General features: G+C 43.2%; 2 protein-coding genes across 5 annotated transcripts in view; one reads left to right on the forward strand and one right to left on the reverse strand.

The window, feature by feature from the left end:
• Nucleotides 1–20,137, reverse strand: part of LOC115087006 — a 326,242-nt gene that overhangs the window by 301,546 nt on the left and 4,559 nt on the right. The gene's annotated exons all lie outside the window — the stretch shown is intronic.
• Nucleotides 1–20,137, forward strand: part of C1D (C1D nuclear receptor corepressor) — a 96,046-nt gene that overhangs the window by 9,777 nt on the left and 66,132 nt on the right. The window lies entirely within an intron of this gene.

Genomic DNA, 20,137 nt, shown 5'->3' on the forward strand with positions numbered 1-20,137 from the left:
GGATGTGGTTAGTGCAGTTAGTGTTGCTGGGTTTAAAAAAGGTTTGGATACGTTTTTGGAGTAGTCCATTAACGCTATTAATCAAGTTGACGTAGGGAATAGCTACTGCTAATACTGGCTTCAGTAGCATAGGATCTACTTAGTGTTTGGGTACTTGCCAGATACTTGTAGCCTGGATTAGCCACTGTTGGAAAGAGGATATTGTGCTTGATGGACCCTTAGTTTGAGCCAGTATGGCAATTTCTTATGTTGGAATGGAGGAGAGAATGGTGAAGTCTAGGGGAAGGATAGAGGAGAGAGGGAGGTAAAGGTGACCTGGTTGAGAGTGCAATACTAATTTTCTGAATCTTGTCATGCCATAGCCTCGGCAGAGAGTAAAGTGGGGAGGGAGGCGAAGGAAGTTTGAGGAGGGAAGTAAGTATGACAAAGAGAAGGTGAGAGTTGGATGCAAAAGAGTTTGTCAGATAGAGGCAGTAGTCTTGCTTGGCAAGTGCAATAGCAGACTGGAATATAAGAACATAAGAAATTGCCATGCTAGGTCAGACCAAGGGTTCATCAAGCCCAGCATCCTGTTTCCAATAGAGGCCAAACCAGGCTACAAGAACCTGGCAAGTACCCAAACCCTAAGAAGATCCCATGCTGCTAATGCCAGTAATAGCAGAGGCCATTCCCTTAGTCAACATGATTAATAGCAGTTAATGTACACAGTACTCAAGGTGTACACAGAACTGTACACAGTACTCAAGGTGCGGTCTCACCATGGAGTGATACAGAGCCATTATGACGTTTTCCATTTTATTCACCATTGCCTTCCTAATAATTCCTAACATTCTGTTTGCTTTTTTGACTACTGCAGCACACTGAGCCGATGATTTCAATGTATTATCCACTATGATGCCTAGATCTTTTTCCTGGGTGGTAGCTCCTAATATGGAACCTAACATCATATAACTAACTACAGCAAGGGTTATTTTTCCCTATATGCAACACCTTGCACTTGTTCACATTAAATTTCATCTGCCATTTGAATGCCCAATCTTCCAGTCTCGCAAGGTCCTCCCGCAATGTATCACAATCCGCTTGTGATTTAACTACTCTGAATAATTTTGTATCATCTGCAAATTTGATAACCTCACTCGTCATATTCCTTTCCAGATCATTTATAAATATATTGAAAAGCACCGGTCCAAGTACAGATCCCTGAGGCACTCTACTGTTTACACTTTTCCACTGAGAAAATTGACCACTTAATCCTACTCTCTCTTTCCTGTCTTTTTTTCTTTATATTTTCTTTATCATTTTCCATTTTACACTGATTATCCTTCCATAAGAAATTATTTTAAACATTATATTCAGTCTATATTGTTCAACATTTCTCAAATTTTCATATATTAACCTCCAATAAATCAAACATTATAGTAAGGATATTCAAAGTTTAGCATTGAAAAGACAGCCTAACAGGGAGACAAACAGATTATATAAATCAGGAACCTAAACACTTTATTGATTTCTATGAGCTTTGCATAGACTTAGTGATATATTCATATAGACTTTCTACCTCTCAAGCATTGGGAGACGATGTTACAGGCCTACAAGCTTCAATGAACTGCTGTAACTGGTCAGTTTGAAAAAATACAAATATTTCCTCCCCTTTCTTTAAAATACATTTGTAGGGGTATCGTAATGAAAAAGAAAACCCTAGGGAGGTAACATTTTGTCTAAATGATAAAAATTCTTTTCTACGATATTGTGTAATCTGAGCCATTTCGGGATACATCCTAATTTCTTGATCACAAAAAAATCACAGGAAATTTCCTGAATTAATTTCACATTACATTTGTAACGTCTTGGGTAGTAATAAATGAGACCAAGAGAACTTTCCTCTCAATTATATCTAGATTGGATGTCTAAAGAAAGCTCGTCAAGTTAGATGGTATTTCGACATTTACATTCTCATTTCTAACAGCTGCCCTATTTTATAGAAATATACATGAATTCACAGAGCAAATATTTTGCTCAGAAAATCCTAGGGCAACTGTTAAAAATCTTTTTAGAGTGGTATATGGAATTTGTTCCATAATTTGGGGGAAATTTAAAATTCTAACATTCAATTGTCTCAGTCCATTTTCTAATATATCCAAGTGCCCTGAAGATGAAAGTTGTTCTTTTATAATTGCTGAGTTTACTATGGCATTTATTTGATCCCTTTTTTCCATCTCAGATAACTTACTAGTCAGGACAGTTTCCTGTTCTTGAATTCCAATATCTTCTCCTGAAGATTATAATTGAGGGAATCTACTTTTTTTCTCCAGCCGGGTTAATGAAAGCTCCTGACTTGCAACAAGGTCCCAAATAGCTTCAAGAGTCACAACCCCTAGCTTCGGTGATCCCAACATCGACTCACCCGGAGCTTCCAACAAGGCAATGTTCTCTCCGGCCTCAGGAACCTCCTCCTCCTCCAACACCAAAGGTTCCCTCGATGTCTCCGGCCTTTCTCCAACTACTTCAAGGTCTGCTCACGCCTGACCAGACTCCTCTCCTCTCGCTCCTTCAAGGTTCACTCCCTCCAGCTCTGGCACCCCAGACGCGTCCTCCGGCTGCGACTGAGCAGGTCCTCTAATGTGGTCGCATTGCGCCGGGGGAGCGGAAGGTCAGGGCTGAGGGACGCCTCCTCCAGCGACGCAATCTGCTCTCCTTCCGCGGTGCTCGCAACGGACTCCTCGACTCCCTCCAAACTCACTGCCTGAGACAGGAACCAAACAATATCCAGCTGGCTAGGTCCAGGTAAGGGCTCTGGAGGGAAAACCCTCACCTTTCCCTTCCTCTTTGATGGCATTATTGAATTCAGGAACGTTTTACAGGAAACTTTGAGGTAGCTGGTGTTTCTCTGTCCCGCTATGCGCCATCTTTGTTTGCCCCCTCTTTCCTGTCTTTTTAACCAGTTTGTAATCCACGAAAAGACATCACCTCCTATCCCATGACTTTTTAGTTTTCAACCTCTCATGAGGGACTTTGTCAAACACTTTCTGAAAATCCAAATAAACTCCATCTACCGGTTCACCTTTAAGCACATGTTTATTAACCCCTTCAAAAAAATGAAGCAGATTTGTTAGGCAAGACTTCCCTTGGGTAAATCCATGTTGACTGTGTTCCATTAAACCATGTCTTTCTATGTGATCTGTGATTTTGATCTTTAGAATAATTTCCACTATTTTTCCTGGGCACAAAAAGCAAGAAGGTAGGCGATCTAGAAAAGCCGTGAGGTAAAACAAAAACGATAGATGCCAAAAAGTCTTTTCCCAAAGATTTATTAAGTGGAGACGTATAAAAACAATTGGCCTCACATTCACATAATGTTCCCCCCATTCCCCACCTTTAATACTCGCGACGGCCATTTTGAATACTTGGTTATGCCCTTTGGCCTTTGTAACACCCCGGCCATATTCCAAAATATGATGAATGAAATCCTTCGAGACATGTTGTACCAATGTGTAGTTGTGTACTTAGACAACATACTGGTTTTGTCCCAAAACCTACAAAGTCATCAAGTGGATGTTGCCAGAGTCTTGCTGAGGCTATGAGATAATCGTCTCTACGCCAAGCTAGAAAAATGTTCTTTACATCAGGAGTCTGTTCCCTTTTTGGGCTACGTGGTGTCTAGCCGGGGCTTCCAAATGGATCCACAAAAGACCAAGAGCATTCAGGACTGGGCTCAACCCACTGGTCTCAAGGCACTTCGCCATTTTCTCGGCTTCACCAACTATTATCGAACATTCATCTACCGCTACTCTATCTTGACTGCACCTCTTACTGACATGACAAAAAAGGGAGCCAACTCTTCTCAGTGGTCTCCAGAAGTCGTTGAGGCTTTTCAAGCCTTCAAGAAGGCATTCCTCAAAGAACCTTGCCTTCGCCACCCGGACCCTCGACGACCATTTATTGTCGAGGTTGATGCGTCTGATGTCTGAGGTTGGTGCCGTCCTCAGCCAGAACAATGACACCCATATGATGCATCTTTGCTTTTTTTTTTTTTTCCTGGCGCTTCACCCCAGCCGAGCGAAATTATGGGATACAAGGAGCTGTTGGCCATCAAGCTGGCATTCGAAGAATGGCGCCCTTGGCTCGAGGGGCACATCATCATATAATGGTCTACACGGACCACAAGAATTTAGAATATCTGCGTTATGCGCAGCGACTAAATCACAGACAAGCCCGCTGGCCCTTATTTTTTAATCGGTTCGATTTTCTACTCAAGTATCATCCTGCTGACAAAAACACCCATGCAAATGCTCTCTCACGCTCCTTCACTTCAGAAGTTGTCCCGGATGCACCATGCCATATTATTGACCCCGCAAAGGTGATTCTGGCCGCTACTCATTCCGTTCAGCTGGAAAGAGAGTGGTTCCCCAGACCCTTAGGAAGAAGATTCTTAAATGGGCCCATGATTCCCTGTTAGCTGGTCACCCTGGGCAATCTTGTACGTTATCCACCTTGCAGAGATACTATTGGTGGCTTCCATGACGGAAAACGTGCAAGCCTAAATAGTCTTGCCCCACCTGCGCAAGACAGAAGTCTCCAGCCAGCTGCCCTTGGGGCCTTTTCCAACCTCTGCCTGATCTAAGCGAACCTTGGATACACATCGCGACAGATTTTGTTGTTGACCTGCCAGTGTCCAGTGGAAACACCATTTGGGTCACAGTAGACCACTTCTCGAAAATGGCGCACTTTGTGGCATTACCCGGGTTACCATCAGCTCCAGAATTGGCAAAGCTGTTTATACAACTCATCTTTCGCCTATACGGCATGCCAAAGCATATCCTCTCGGACAGAGGGGTCCAGTATACAGCTAAATTCTAGAGAGCCCTTTGTAATAAATTTGATATTTCATTGGACTTAACGTCAGCTTACCATCCACAATCAAATGGATAAACCGAAAGAACGAACCGAACACTTAAACAGTTTCTCCACTCCTACGTCAACTCCAGACAAAGCGACTGGGCAGAATTGCTTCCCTGGGCCGAATTTGCCCTTAATTCACACCCATCAGCTGCTACTGGATCGACACCTTTCCAACTTGTATATGGTCACCAGCCACTACCTCCATTACCTATACCCTTGTCTGTTTCATCTCCTGCAGCCCAGGCTACGGCACAAGAACTCCATCAACTTTGAGAGCAAACCAAAGGCCTTATTCAAAAGGCAGGACAACGGGCCAAGAAATGTTATGACGCTCAGCACAGGGCAGCACCTCAATTCCAACTTGGAGACCAGGTATGGCTCAGTACCCGTTTCATTCGTCTCAAGCTGCCATCTGTTCGCACCTCGCTACATTGGGCTTTTTGCCATTCTCTGCCGCCTGGGTCCTGTAACTTACAGCTTACAACTCCCTGCTTCCTTGAAGATACATAATGCTTTCCACGTATCTCTCTTAAAGCCGCTCATCTTATCTGAGTTCTCTAAAAAGACACCAGAACCTCAACTGCTTGCTGCTGAAGCGGACATTACATATCAGGTAGATGACATTCTAGATGTGCGGAAGCATGGTAAACGCTGGGAGTACCTCATATCCTGGGAAGGATATGGGCCAGAAGAAAATAGTTGGGAGCCTGCAAGTAACATTCTCGACAAGGAATTAATTCACCATTTCCATTTGGCTCACCCAAGGAAACCGAAACCCCCGGGGAGGGGCCCTAAGAAGGGAGGTACTGTTGTGCTAGTCAGTCGCAGACGGCTGAGACCTCTCATGCTCACCTTTTTTTCCCTGCACCAGCAATTCTTGGACGAATGGTGTCCTCCGCCTGCAAACGCAGTCTTCCTCGGCATCCCCGGGACGTCGTGGGCGATCCCGTCTGCCATCTTGAATCTGGTGTAACCTAAGGCACGCGCGCATGCACCAGGGCCTGTCTTGTACATGTCATAGCGGGAACCTCGGGGGCGTCCCCTCCGCATGACATCATCTGCCAGTGTATTTAAGCTGCTCAGCCCTCTCTTCCTACGAGTTAGCAAGGACTTCCTTCCTGCTTAATTCCACGCTTCGAGGGAAACACTTCTTTGTGACTCATTTCTGTTCTCCGAGACTTGGACGCTTTAGGTACCCGTTCCTCAGGGGCCTTGTTGCGCCCTGTCTATCTGCTCCTCAGAAGGCCTTCCTGCCTGGAAAATATCTCTACTCACTCCTGGAACTCTGCCTAAGAACTACCTTGTGAGTACGTCTATCCACTGCACACCTTTGATTGCTGAAGGAACCTCCGGTGTACCCCGTTGCCTCGGGCCACTACCGTGCTCATCTCAGCAAACTCTCTGCTATCTCTCTACACGACAGAATGGGTCATTCATCTCCCAGCTCCACTGGCCTCCTGCATCTCCTCTACCATCTCAGCACAGATTCCTCGGCGTACCCCGCTCCACGGGCCACTACGGGATGTGTATCACATGGTATTCCACTACTGGAGGGATTCCCCAGCGTATGCCGCTCTGAGGGCCACTACTGGGGGTCATCATCACTGGGGATATTCCACTACTCTGGACTGTTATCTTTCCTCTCTGTGGTCTCTACTACCATTTTTAGTTTAATAAAGTCTCATTCCACTGTGTACTTCTCTGCTGAGATCACACCCATTGTGGTGAGTCCCCACAGGGCTCTTCCCTGTGGGTGGAGTCATCTCTCCTTTCGATCCACAGTTCACAACCATACCAAAACATAACAGATTAATAGCAGTTAATGGACTCCTCCTCCATGCTACTGCTGCAATTAATAGCAGTGGCTATTACCTAAGTAAACTTGATTAATAGCAGTTAATGGACTTCTCCTCCAAGAACTTATCCAAACTTTTTTTTTTTTTTTTTTTAATTATTATTTTATTAGGATTTCATCAATATTTACATCAATAAAATACATGAAATAAGGATTCCACAAATATCAAGAAAAACAACCAACATAATTATGGATTATGAATCCAAAATCTTTTCTCTAGCCCTCATTAAAAATGGAGAGTGTTACCAAGCAAAGGAAAAAAAAACAAACAAATATCAATTTCATACAGTGGGACATGTTATTTCTATTCTTTTACATCTTTCCTCAGCAGTCCTCTAGATCACTCAGTTTTCAACTCTCTTTATCAAGGAGGAAAGTTTCTAAATGTGTAGGATCATAGAAGATAAACTTACCCAAATCTTTTTTGAACCCATCTACACTAACTGCACTAACCACATCCTCTGGCAACAAATTCCAGAGCTTAATTGTGCGTTGAGTGAAAAAGAATTTTCTCTGGTTAGTCTTAAATGTGCTACTTGCTAACTTCATGGAATGCCCCCTGGTCCTTCTATTATCCAAAAGTGTAAATAACCGATTCACAGCTACTCGTTCAAGACCTCTCATGATCTTAAAGACCTCTATCATATCCCCCCTCAGCCATCTCTTCTCCAAGCTGAACAGCCCTAACCTCTTCAGCCTTTCATCATAGGGGAGCTGTTCCATTCCCTTTATAATTTTGGTTGCCCTTCTCTGTACCTTCTCCATCGCAACTATATCTTTTTTGAGATGCGGAGACCAGAATTGAACACAGTATTAAAGATGCGGTCTCACCATGGAGCGATACAGAGGCATTATGACATTTTCTATTTTATTTACCATTCCCTTTCTAATAATTCCCAACATTCTGTTTGCTTTTTTGACTTCCACAGCACACTGAATCAACTATTTCAATGTGTTATCCACTATGACACCAAGATCTTTTTCCTGGGTGGTAGCTCATAATATGGAACCTAACATCATGTAACTACGGCAAGGGTTATCTTTCCCTATATGCAACACTTTGCAGGTGTCCACATTAAATTTCATCTGCTTGAATGCCCAATCTTCCATTCTTGCAAGGTCAAAAAAAACATAAGAACATGCCGTACTGGGTCAGACCAAGGGTCCATCAAGCCCAGCATCCTGTTTCCAACCATGGCCAATCCAGGCCATAAGAACCTGGCAAGTACCCAAAAACTAAGTCTTTTCCATGTTACTGTTGCTAGTAATAGCAGTGGCTGTTTTCTAAGTCAACTTAATTAATAGCAGGTAATGGACTTCTCCTCCAAGAACTTATCCATTCCTTTTTTAAACACAGCTATACTAACTGCACTAACCATATCCTCTGGCAAAAAATTCCAGTGTTTAATTGTGTGTTGAGTGAAAAAGAACTTTCTCCAATTAGTTTTAAATGTGCCACATGCTAACTTCATGGAGTGCCCTCTAGTCTTTCTATTATCTGAAAGAGTAAATAACCGATTCACATCCACCCATTCTATACCTCTCATGATTTTAAACACCTCTATCATATCCCTCCTCAGCTGTCTCTTCTCCAAGCTGAAAAGTCCTAACCTCTTTAGTCTTTCCTCATAGGGGAGCTGTTCCAGGTCCTCCTGTAATGTATCACAATCCGCTTGTGATTTAACTACTCTGAATAATTTTGTATCATCCGCAAATTTGATAACCTCACTCGTATTCCTTTCCAGATCATTTATAAATATATTGAAAAGCACCGGTCCACATACAGATCCCTGAGGCACTCCACTCTTTACCCAATTCCACTGAGGACCATTTAATCCTACTGTCTGTTTCCTGTCTTTTAACCAGTTTGTAATCCACGAAAGGACATGGCCTTCTATCCCATAAGTTTTTAGTTTTTTTAGAAGCCTCTCATGAGGGACTTTGTCAAATGCCTTCTGAAAATCCAAATGCACTACATCTACTGGTTCACTTTTTTCCACATGTTTATTATCCCCTTCAAAAAAATGAAGCACATTTATTAGACAAGACTTCCCACTGCTGCTAGCTCATTTTTAATAAATCTAAATTTGACCATGTAACTCCCCTTTTGGTTGATTTTCACTGGGTCCCAGTGTTCTTTCATATTCAATTCAAAATAGGATGCCATACTTTCAAAGCTTTGCATTGGGGCACTCCATCTTACCTTGCTTCTGTAATTTCTCCCTATCTAACTTCTTGTCCACTGCAGTCTTCACAGCAAGAGCTATTAGTGCTATCCTCTATTAGAAACATTCATTTTGTCACTCAGTATTCGTCTTGAGAAAGAGCTCTTAAAATTTAGGAAGGCACTCAAGTTTGTACAAGCCTTCCCTCACCTGAGTACTACTTGATTTTAATTTCTTTGCTTTTCTTTTTTTTTTTTTTTTTTTTTTTTTTAAGATTCTGCTCTACCTTTTTGTACCACATCGTGTTATCCATTTTATCTTATATTTTATTTATATCGAACTTGATGTCATTTTATTCATTTAAATTTTGTTGCATTATGATTTTGTTATATTTTAACTAGTTTTATTTCGATATCTTTTGTTATCTTTTTTTCTAGTTTTAATTTGTTAGCCTTCGAATTTTATTTGTAAATCACTTTGTTTTACAAATGTAATTAACTGCGATTAATCAAGTAATAATAAATCTAACTAGATAAATGATGCCTGACCGACGTGCCGCAAATGCGCAGTAGAGAGCAGCTCTACTGCGCATGTGCGGGCGAGCACGTCGGTCTTAGGCAGGGTAAGGAAAAAAAAAAACATGGCAGCGGTGGCAGCGGGCGGCAGTAGCGGCGGTGGCAGCGGGCGGCAGTAGCGGCGGTGGCAGCGGGCGGCGGTAGCGGCAGCGGGCGGCGGTAGCGGCGGGCGGCGGCAGCGGCCAGTAGCGAGGGAGGGACGGACTGAGTGAGAGGGAGGGAGGGAGTGGGAGGGACGGAGAGAGGGAGTGGGAGGGAGTGACTTAATGAGAGGGAGGGACGGAGGGAGGGATTGAGTGAGGGGGAGGGAGGGATTGAGTGAGGGGGGAGGGAGGGACTGAGGGAGGGAGAGGGAGGGAGGGGACTGAGAGGGGGAGGGACTGGGAGGGAGGGACTGAGTGAGAGGGAGGGCCTGAATGAGTGGGAGGGAGGAGTGGGTGAGTGTGTGGGAGGGAGGTAGGTAGAGGGTGGGGAAGAGTGAGGGGAGAGGTGAGAGACAGGGATGTGAGTAAGTGGAAGGGGGAGAGGGAGAATGAGGGAGAGGTGAGAGACAGGGATGTGAGTAAGTGGAAGGGTAAGAAGTTGTGGAGCAGAGAAAAAGGGAGTGGAGGAGGGCTGAGGGGGAGGGGATGGGATTGAGAGGGTGGGGAGTGACTGAGGGAAGGGGAGAGAGGTGGGAGTGACTGAGGGAAGGGGAGGGAGGTGAGAGTGAGGGGAAGAAAGCAGTGGAGACAGAGGGTGAGTAAGACTGAGTGGAGGAAAGGGGAGGAGTGAACGAGGGGAAGGGGAGAGAGGGAGAAAAAGTGTAGAAGGGTGCTGTGTTAGAAAATGGACTGAAAACAAAATGTAATGTAGCGCGTTTTAACGGGCTTAACGGCTTGTATAAACATAAACAGAGGCTCCTGCACACCTCGGAATGGAGGGAGTTTAAGAAGGCCCCACTCTCTTTTCATTGATCTTTGAAGTTCTTCCATCTTCAAGGCCCTGATCCTCTGACACCTTAGTGACATCCGGCCACAGTCATAGCAGTTAGATGAGTGATGACCGGCTCTAGACATTTATAAATATTGTGGCCATCATAAAAACATAATTGCTATGCTGGATCAGACCAAAATCCTTCTGGCCCAGCATCCTGTCTCTGACCATTGAGAATTCAGCTTGCAAGAACTTGGCAGATTATAAAATAGACTAATTCTTGTTACTCCTAGGGCTAGCAATAACGTTCATTGGTCTACCTGGATAATAATGTCTTACCAACTTTTACTCTAGGAACTTGTTCAAACCTCTTTTAAACACTGCTATGCTATCAAATCCTCTAGTAACAGCTTCCACAGTTTGATAGTGGGCTGAGTGAAAAAGTACTTTCTACAATCTGTTTTGAATCTGCTTGCTAGTTTTGAGGTGTCCTCTTGTTTTAGTATTATTTGAAAGGGTAACTAATCATTCTTAATTACCCATTGCACCCCACTCATGATTTTATAAACTTCTAACAAGTTACCTGTCAGCCATCTCTTTTCCAAGCTGAAGAATCCTAGCCTGAGTAACCTCTCATCATAGGAGAGATGTTCCATCCCCACTGTCATTTGTCACCCTCCTCTGCACTTTTTCTAGTTCTGCTATGTCTTTCTTATGGTGGGACCAGAACAGCACATAATAGAGTGCTTGCACCAATGGCTCAATGCAGAGGCAATATGATATTTTCCTTTTCATTCTCAATTTTTTTTTCTGATCATTTCTAACATTTATTTATTTGTTTGACTGCTGTTGCACACTGAACAGATAATTTCAATGTATTGTCCACAAGAACTCCAAGGTCCTTCTCCTTGGTATTGACTCTCGATACATAACCAAGCATCGTGTACCTGTAGTTGGATTATTTTTCCCTATGTACATCACTTTACACTTTTCCACATTAAATTTCCTCTGCCATTCAGTTGCCCAGACTTCTAGTCTAACAAGGTCCTTCTGCAGTTCCTCGCAATCCACTGCTGTTTTAAAAACTTTGAATAATTTTGTATCATCTGCAAATGTGATCACTTCATTCATCATTCCCTTTTCCATATCATTTATGAATATCTTAAACAACACGTCTCAGTGCTGATCCCTCCACCTCTCTCCATTTGGAAAACTGACCATTTAGATCTACCCTCTGTTTCCGGCCTTTTAACCAGGTACCAATCCGCAAAAGAACAATGCCTCCTATCCCATGACTTTGTAATTTCCTGAGGAGTCTCTTATAGGGGACGTTGTCAAATGCCTTCTGACAATCCAAATACATTATATCAATTGTATCACTTTTATCTACATGTTTGTTTACACCTTCAGAAAATTCTCAAAGATTGGCAAGACAAGCATACCCCTTGCTAAAACCATGTTAACACTTCTCAATTAAGCAATGTCTATCTATATGGGCAGTGATTTTATTTTTTTATTTATTTTTTTATTTTATTTTAATGCATTTCACATATATAAACCAAAATACATTGTACCAGCAAGGGAGAAACAATATAAAAAATCAGAATAGAAAAATAAAAATAGAATACAATAAAAAAAAAATCAAATTTATTTTTTCTCCTACTTGATAGGAAATAGAGGGAGGAATCCAAGAAAAAGAAAATCGAGTGAGTATCTATGCAAAAAGAAATAGGAGCTTACCCAACACTTTAATTTAAGTGCCTTCTACATTAAGGGGCAGGTTTTCAAAGGCTACGCGCGTAACATACGTGCATAACCTGAGAAAATATGCCCCTGCGCGCGCCGAGCCTATTTTGCATAGGCTCAACGGTGCGCGCAAGTCCAGGGTTTTCAAAAGTGGGCGGTCTGGGGGCGGGTCTGGGGGGCGTGATGGTGGTCCGGGGGCGTGTCCCGAGCCGTCCTCCGTTCCGGCCTTGTCGGGTGTTCGCGCGCCGGCAACCTGCCGGCGCACGCAAGATACGCCTGCCTCCGGCAGGGATAAGAAATAAAATAAGGTAGGGGAGGGGATTTAGGTAGGGTTGGGGGGTGGGTTAGATAGGGGAAGGTGGAGGGGGGGGTCGGAAAAAAGTTCCCTTCAAGGCCGCTCCGATTTCGGAGCGGCCTTGGAGGGAACGGAGACAGCCATCGGGGCTCCCCTCGGGCTCGGCGCGCGCAAGGTGCACATGTGTGCACCCCCTTGTGCGCCGAGCCTGGATTTTATAACATGCGCATGGCAGCGCGCGCATGTTATAAAATCGGGCATAGATTTGTTCGCGCCGGGTTGCGCGAACAAATCTACGCCCGCGCATAAGTTTTAAAATCTGCCCCTAAGAGACTCTTAGGTGTGCGCATCCAAAAAAAGACTGTAACTACGATGGTTCAAAAAAGACATAATTTGTGTTTTGAAATTTCACTATACATTTGCACGGATATCATAATATAAATTGAGCTCCACATGTCACTGCCTCAGATCTCACAGATAAGAATTTCCTTCTCCGCTCCTGAGTGATCCTGGTAACATCTGGATAAATCCAAACTTTCTGACCATGAAATAGGAAACTCCTATTCCTAAAAAAGAATCTGAGAACTGTATTTCGATCGTTCACAAAGGCAAAAGAAACTAACATAGTCCCTCTTTGTGAGATCTCAGTTTCTTGAGTCAGCTCCAGTATATCTGTAATGTTCATAGAATGCTGATCATGGGGTTCACTTCCAGGAGTTTCCATCACATTTTGAGGCAGATAATAAGCCTTTGTAATTAAAGGCATGGCTTCTGTTAGTATCTTAAGAATATTGACCAAGTAAGAAATATAAGAACATAAGAAAATGCCATACTGGGTCAGACCAAGGGTCCATCAAGCCCAGCATCCTGTGCCCAGCATCCTGTTTCCAACAGTGGCTAATCCAGGCCATAAGAACCTGGCAAGTACCCAAAAGCTAAGTCTATTCCATGTTACCATTGCTAATGGCAGTGGCTATTCTCTAAGTGAACTTAATAGCAGGTAATGGACTTCTCCTCCAAGAACTTATCCAATCCTTTTTTAAACACAGCTATACTAACTGCACTAACCACATCCTCTGGCAACAAATTCCAGAGTTTAATTGTGCGTTGAGTAAAAAAGAACTTTCTCCGATTAGTTTTAAATGTGCCCCATGCTAACTTCATGGAGTGCCCCCTAGTCTTTCTACTATCCGAAAGAGTAAATAACCGATTCACATCTACCCGTTCTAGACCTCTCATGATTTTAAACACCTCTATCATATCCCCCCTCAGCCGTCTCTTAAAGAAATCCAGTAAGGGCATCATCTTAATAATAGGAAAATTGAGAACCCTTAAAATAAAGCGCCTTAGAGAATTCTCAATGTTTTCCAACTTTTTAGCATGTACAAACTCAGATTGCCCTAACTTTTGTAGAATGTTTTCCACAGAGGCAATTCTTTTTTCCACAGATTCTAATTTTGAATCATGTTGTATAACAATTTTCTCTGTTTTTATTCCATATTTATTAGTTACAAGAAAAACTTGCGTCAGAGATGCAATTGCTGTTTCAATTGAAACTAAGGCATTCCATATAGCGATGAATGTTACAACCGCAGGTTTAATTAAGGTAAATTCAGCACCTGGTATTGCCGGAGTAGTACCACCTTCGGGATGTTAAAGTCCCGAACAAAATCCGTCATCAGAGTAGCCAAGGTAGTCTTCCCAAAAGAATTAGAGGCAGGAACTTCAGTAGAAAATCTTGTAAAAGTTTCCCCAGCAGCTGTTACGGCGTTGGGAACAGGCTCCGAACTCTTCACTTCCTTTCCCGATAAGATCGTCTCTCCCCTGATTCCCAACGGGGGGAGCTGAAGCTGACATAGAATTCACCGGGATTAGTCCACAGGGCGGGGATGGTGTCATAGGTGTGACAGGGCTGAGCAAAATCTCCTTGGCCAGCGAGGGTGATGTTCGCTCCTCACCTACCCCTGCAAGTGATTTTATTTTTAAGAATGGCATCTACCATTTTGCCTGACAATGACATTAGATCACTGGTCTATAGCTTCCTGGATCACCCTTGGAGACCTTTTTTAAAAATCGGTGTCACATTGGCCATCTTCCAGTCTTCAGGAATTGTGGCTATTTGAAATTATAGATTACAGATTACTAGAAACAGGTTAGCTATTACAGGTTTTCATTCTTTTGGAACTCTAGGGTGGATGTCATCAGGTCTGGTGATTTGTTATTCTTTAGTTTGCCAGTCTGATCTCATACATTCTCCATTGTCAAAGATATTTGTTTTAGTTGCTCAGAATCTTCACCATTAAAAAATGTTTCAGGAGCAGGTATGTTCCCAAAATCTTCCTCCATAAAAACTGAGGCAAAGAATTAATTCAATTTTTCTGCTACCTACTTGTCTTCCCTGAACATCTCTTTTTCCCCTCAATCATCTAGCAGTCCAACTAACTCCTTCACTAGCTTTTTGCTTCAAATGTACTTGAAAAAGTTGTTATTAGTTTTTGCTTTACTGGCAAGCTTTTTCTCAAAGTCTCTCTTGGCCTGTCTAACTACTCTTTTACATATAACTTGCCAATGCTTATGCTTGTGCCTATTTTCTTTCTCTGGGGCTGCTTTCCATTTTTAGAACGATGCCCTTTCAGCTTTTGTTGTGAACAACGTGAGCTTGAGCCTCTTTTGCCATGGCGAAATTGGCACAACCTCGTGGACTGTGCCGACGGTGGGTGAGTGAGTCTTAGCACGTGCCAGACTATGACAGAGTCCAAGAGTCTATATCAAGACAAAGCTGGGGCCAAAGACTTGAGAAGGAAAAAGTTGAAGCTGGGACAGAACTAAAGGCTGTAGCAGGACTGAAGGCTTGAGCAAGACAGGAAACTGGAACCAGGAAATCTTGCTGAGGCAAGGCTAGACGTCCGAAGAGCCCTTCTAATAGGGCAAGGGCTATGATGTCATCTGAGGGTGCTGCAAGCTTTTCCCACCGCCAGCCTTTTAAAAGAATCTATGTTGCTTGCGTCCCTAGGGAAGTGCATAGCAGGAACAGAGGCATCAGCATGAATCGGCGGCACCTAGCTGCATGGGCTCACTGGTGGCATCTCCCTACCTTGTGAAGCGATAGCGTCTAGCCAGCATAAGTGAAACTGCTCACAGGACTCTCCCGCGAGTGGTGAGCATTATAGTACCCCCTCCTCAGGCCTCTTCCGCTTCAGAGGAGACAAAGGTACTTCTTTATTAACTAGGGGCTCTCGGGGGTCCACACACAAGTTCCAGAGATTCTTTGATTTCAAGACGACTGACGAACCATTCAAGGCTGAAGGCTTGGATGAAGATAAGATTGAAGACTTGGACAAAGACAAGAATGAAGATAAAGCTGAAAACTTGGACAAGAACTAAGGCTGGCTCTGACTGATGGACAACCTAGCTTGATGTTACCCAGGTAGAGAGGCCATCAAGTTAGGTTGAGAGAACATTGCACAAATCTCATCTTTGGGTGAGTTTCCTCAGTCCGAAGGTCATCAAATCTTCACAAGAGTGCACTGTTCTGTTCGTATGTCGCACTCTGAATGTCTAAGTGGCCCCTAGCCCCTACACTAATACCGAAACCTCACCTTGAGTAACTAGGTGGGCCTCCTATAGAGGTATAAATACCTACCTAGTATGAGGGCATTATGGCTAGGCTTGCTCTCTTTTTTTTCTCTCTTCCCCCCCCCCCCCCCCCCCCCCCCCCCCCCCCCGTGGTTGTAGGTAGGAAATACAACATTTCTGGCACTTAACACAAAGTGTGAAAAAGTTATCGCAGTTTGCGCTAATACCTATGCGAAGCGCTAAGATAGCACACTTTGTGATAACAGCCTATTACCATAAAACATGCCCCTTTTCCTTTCACATGCGATATTTAGTGCATTTTAATAAATCCAGGCCTAAATTAATAAGATTTTTTAGACTGGTTTCCCATGATGAAACTGGTGTTATAAGAATCACCATGTCTGTTTGTGCCCCCCCCCCCCCCCAACACACACACACTTGAGTGTGTCTGCCCCCACCTCGATCACTTTGAACCATTCATACAATTCCATTCATACAATTTCATTCAGATTTGTGTCACACATAGTATAGCAACCAGTGACCCCTGGCTCACACTTTTTATGTGCCCTAAACACTTAGAAAACCTTTCTCATTTTTATTTCCTATGAGGTTCTTTTTTTTTTTTTTTTTGTTAATTATGTTTATTGAATTTGCAGGCATACATCATGTAAGAGTTATAACATCAAAGGAACTGCATATAACATCAAAGTGCATGTATAAAATGACAGTTAAAAACAGTGTGGCCATAATGAAAAAAATATTTCAAGAGTGAAAAATGTTAGGTCAAAAAAGAAAGAAAACCAAGTAATAAGATGAAAATGGGTATTCTTACAATTTGAAGATTAACTCTATGGTCTCTATTTTCCTGCTTTGGGACTTTCCATAAAAATGAGGGAAACAGCCTACATACACACCATTGGCAGCCTGGCACTACCGCTCCCCTCCTAGCAGCAGCTCAGCAAGCAGTTACTTGGCAGGGGAAAGGGGGAGGTGGCTCCTAACTTTGAGTTCCTGAGAAAAGCAGTAAGAACCTGGTGTTAAATTGCCAGCACAGGAAACCCAGAGCAGCTTAGTGTCAGCACAAATGCAGGGGGTTGGGAAGGAAAGGGGCAGAGTAAGGGGATACGAAAGAGAGGGATGGAGTATGAGGAAACAAGATGTGCAAGAAGGAAATATATATAGAGGCAGAAAAGAGTAAGAGAGAGCAAAGAGGAGGAGAATGAACGGGAAGGAATTGAGTGAATAGTGAGAGAGACATCGGGAGTAAAAATAATGGATGAAGGAAAAGAAAGGAGAGACTGGACAGAAAGGTGGAGGGAGGAGAATGAATGAAGAAGAGAGGAGGAAGAATGGGACAGGAGTGCTTCTAAAATGAGGCAGGGTGAGGTGGCCACTTCAGGCAGCAAGATTTTGAGGCGGCAAAATTGCCCCCTGAAACCCTTCCTATCACAGCCGCCTCACCCTTCATTCATGCAAACAACTTTGCCAGAGGGAAAACCTGCAGTGCTGACGGCTTGGAGCAGTGACATGCTGGTGGGGTTTCTACTCCCCACCAGCAAAAGAAAGGTCCCGCAGAGGAACGGAACTGATGTGCTGGCAGGGTTCACACACCCTGCCAGCAAAAGGAAGGTCCCAGCGGCACAGAATTGGGACGTACTGATGGGATTCCCACTTCCCATCAGCAAAAAGATGATTCAGTAGCCAAAGAAGAGTCACTGCAGTGCTGCCAGATTTTTTTTTCCACAGCTGGCGGCAGGTGCCACCAGCATTTCTCCCGCAGTAGACGGCAGGAAAGGGTCTGAGGTGCCACCAGCATTTTCCCCGCAGCTGGTGGCAGAAGAGGCCTTGCTGTTCAGCCAGAGATAAGGTCGAAAATGTATGTGTGAAACAGACTTGCCCTGTGAGAGTGAGTGTGTTTGAGAGAGACTTTGTGAGTGTGTATGAGAGGGTGTGTAATCATATGAGAGGGAGGGTGGGTTTGGGTGGATGTCTGTATGAGAGGGGGTGTGTATGAGAGGAAAGATGGGAGTATCTTATGAGGGTGTGTGGGGGTGAGTGTTTTTATGAGTGGATTGTGTATGGATGAAAGGAGTGTGTGTATGAAAGGGAGGGTGGGTGTGGATGGGTCTCTAACAGAGTGTGTGTGTGCATGAGAGTTTGAGTGTGTGTGTGTGTGTGTATGAATATATATATATATATATAGATAGATAGATATGGTGGGTGGGGATATGTGTATGTATGGTAGGTGTTTGGGGGTGTATGTGTTGTGGGTATATATGAGAGGGTGGGTGGGTAAGGGTGTGTGTATGTATGTCGGTGGGTGAGGGGGTATGTGTGGGTGAGGGGGTGTGTTTGTATGAAAGGGTGGTGGGTGCATGTGTATGTAGGTGTATATAAGAGAGGGTGGTAGGGGTGTATGTGAGTATATATGAGAGAGTGTATGTTTGTGTGTATGTGTTTATATGAGAAGGATTTTGTGTGTATATGTATGTATGTGTATATGTATACATGAGAGGGTTTTTGTGTGTGTATATGTGTCTATGAGAGAGAGTGCCTGCTCACATGTGTGTGTGTGTGTGTGTGTGTGAGAGAGTACCTGTATATATGTATGTGAGAGAGGTTAAAGTTTGTGCACCCTTCTCCAATCTACGACAATCTCAGGAGGACGGGAAATCTAAAGGTCCCAGGTATGGAGAATGGTTATTTTTTTTTATTCTTGTTAGTTTTAATTATTGGATGTGATGTATTTGCTATTTTGAAATATGTTATTAGTGTTTGGTAATATTTTAAACATTTTTATATGAATTTTTAATTGGCTGAATTTATCAGCAGATTTGGCATTTTTTTTATTGGTATGTTTAATGTTTTATATTTCTTGATTGTGTTTACGTTGCTTACAGAGTTTGGCTTCTTGTGATTTCCATTTCAGTTTTCGTCTGCACGCTTCAATTTTTATTTTATAATCTCTTTACTCTGTATTTGGTGAGAGTCTATCTATGTTCTGCTTGTGTGACTGAGGCTTTGGGTATACTGCTAGTTTGTAGTTTCTATGTAGGTATTTACAACAACCTGGCTTTAATCTGTTTTCCTAATAGGAGGTATATTGGTGTTTAGAGCCTGATGTAATATTTGCAGTATGGCTTTTTCATAGGTTGAGTGCTGGCAATTATGATACGGAAGGCTTACTATACTGGAATTGTAATTCAGTTTAGTCCTGGCTTTCTGTGAGTACAAGTACCATAGTCCTAATATCATATGGGATCCAGTAAACCGCCTTGATTGCTGTGAGAAAGGTAGTTTATCAAGTCTATTAAACATCGAAATTTTGTAAACCGTTGTGATGGTGAAACTGAACGACGGTATATAAAACTAGATAAATAATTAAATATTATTGAAAGTTTGTTTTTTGCCGTGTATGCCTATGCCTATATAATATGGGGTAGATTTTTAAAAGGTGCGTGTAGGCGTAGGTCTTTGAAAATCTGCTCTTATATATATATATATATATATATGTTGTTGTAAGTGAGATTTTTACTTCAGAAGATTGTACTTTGAAGTTCTATTTTCCATGTGCAATCTGCATTTTTAGGTTGGGGAAGTTAATACATTTTAAAATGGAAAAGAATGCATACGTTTTAATTATGTGGGGAGGGGAGGAAAGGGGGAATGAAAGGCTGTAAGGTTTGTCTAGGGCATTTAATACCCTTGTATCAGCCCTAGGAGAGAGTGTGTCACACACACAGACTCCCACCATTCACCAATCTCTCACATCCCCAGGAGGCAGATCCTGGAGAAGGGTGGGAGGCAGGCAATAGGAATGGAGGAATTTATTTCTAGACCCGGGAGGTGGAGCGGCCAAAGACTGAGAACAAAAACAATAACAGGCCCAGAAACAGGGTGGTTAGAGCAGAAGGCTGCAAACAAGGGAAGCTGGGGTTCAAATCCTATTGCCATCCCTTGAGACCTTGGGCAAGTCACTTCACCCTCCATTGCCTTCCCCCTACCCTGACCCTCTGTGATTTCACCTGCACTGGGCCATGAGGGGAAGGGGGGCATGCCATTTCATCCTTTGCCTTTGGCGGCAGATTGCCTTGAGCTGCCCCTGGAATGG

Source organism: Rhinatrema bivittatum, chromosome 3 (genome assembly GCF_901001135.1).
Source record: "Rhinatrema bivittatum chromosome 3, aRhiBiv1.1, whole genome shotgun sequence".
In the NCBI taxonomy this organism is placed as follows: Eukaryota; Metazoa; Chordata; class Amphibia; order Gymnophiona; family Rhinatrematidae; genus Rhinatrema; species Rhinatrema bivittatum.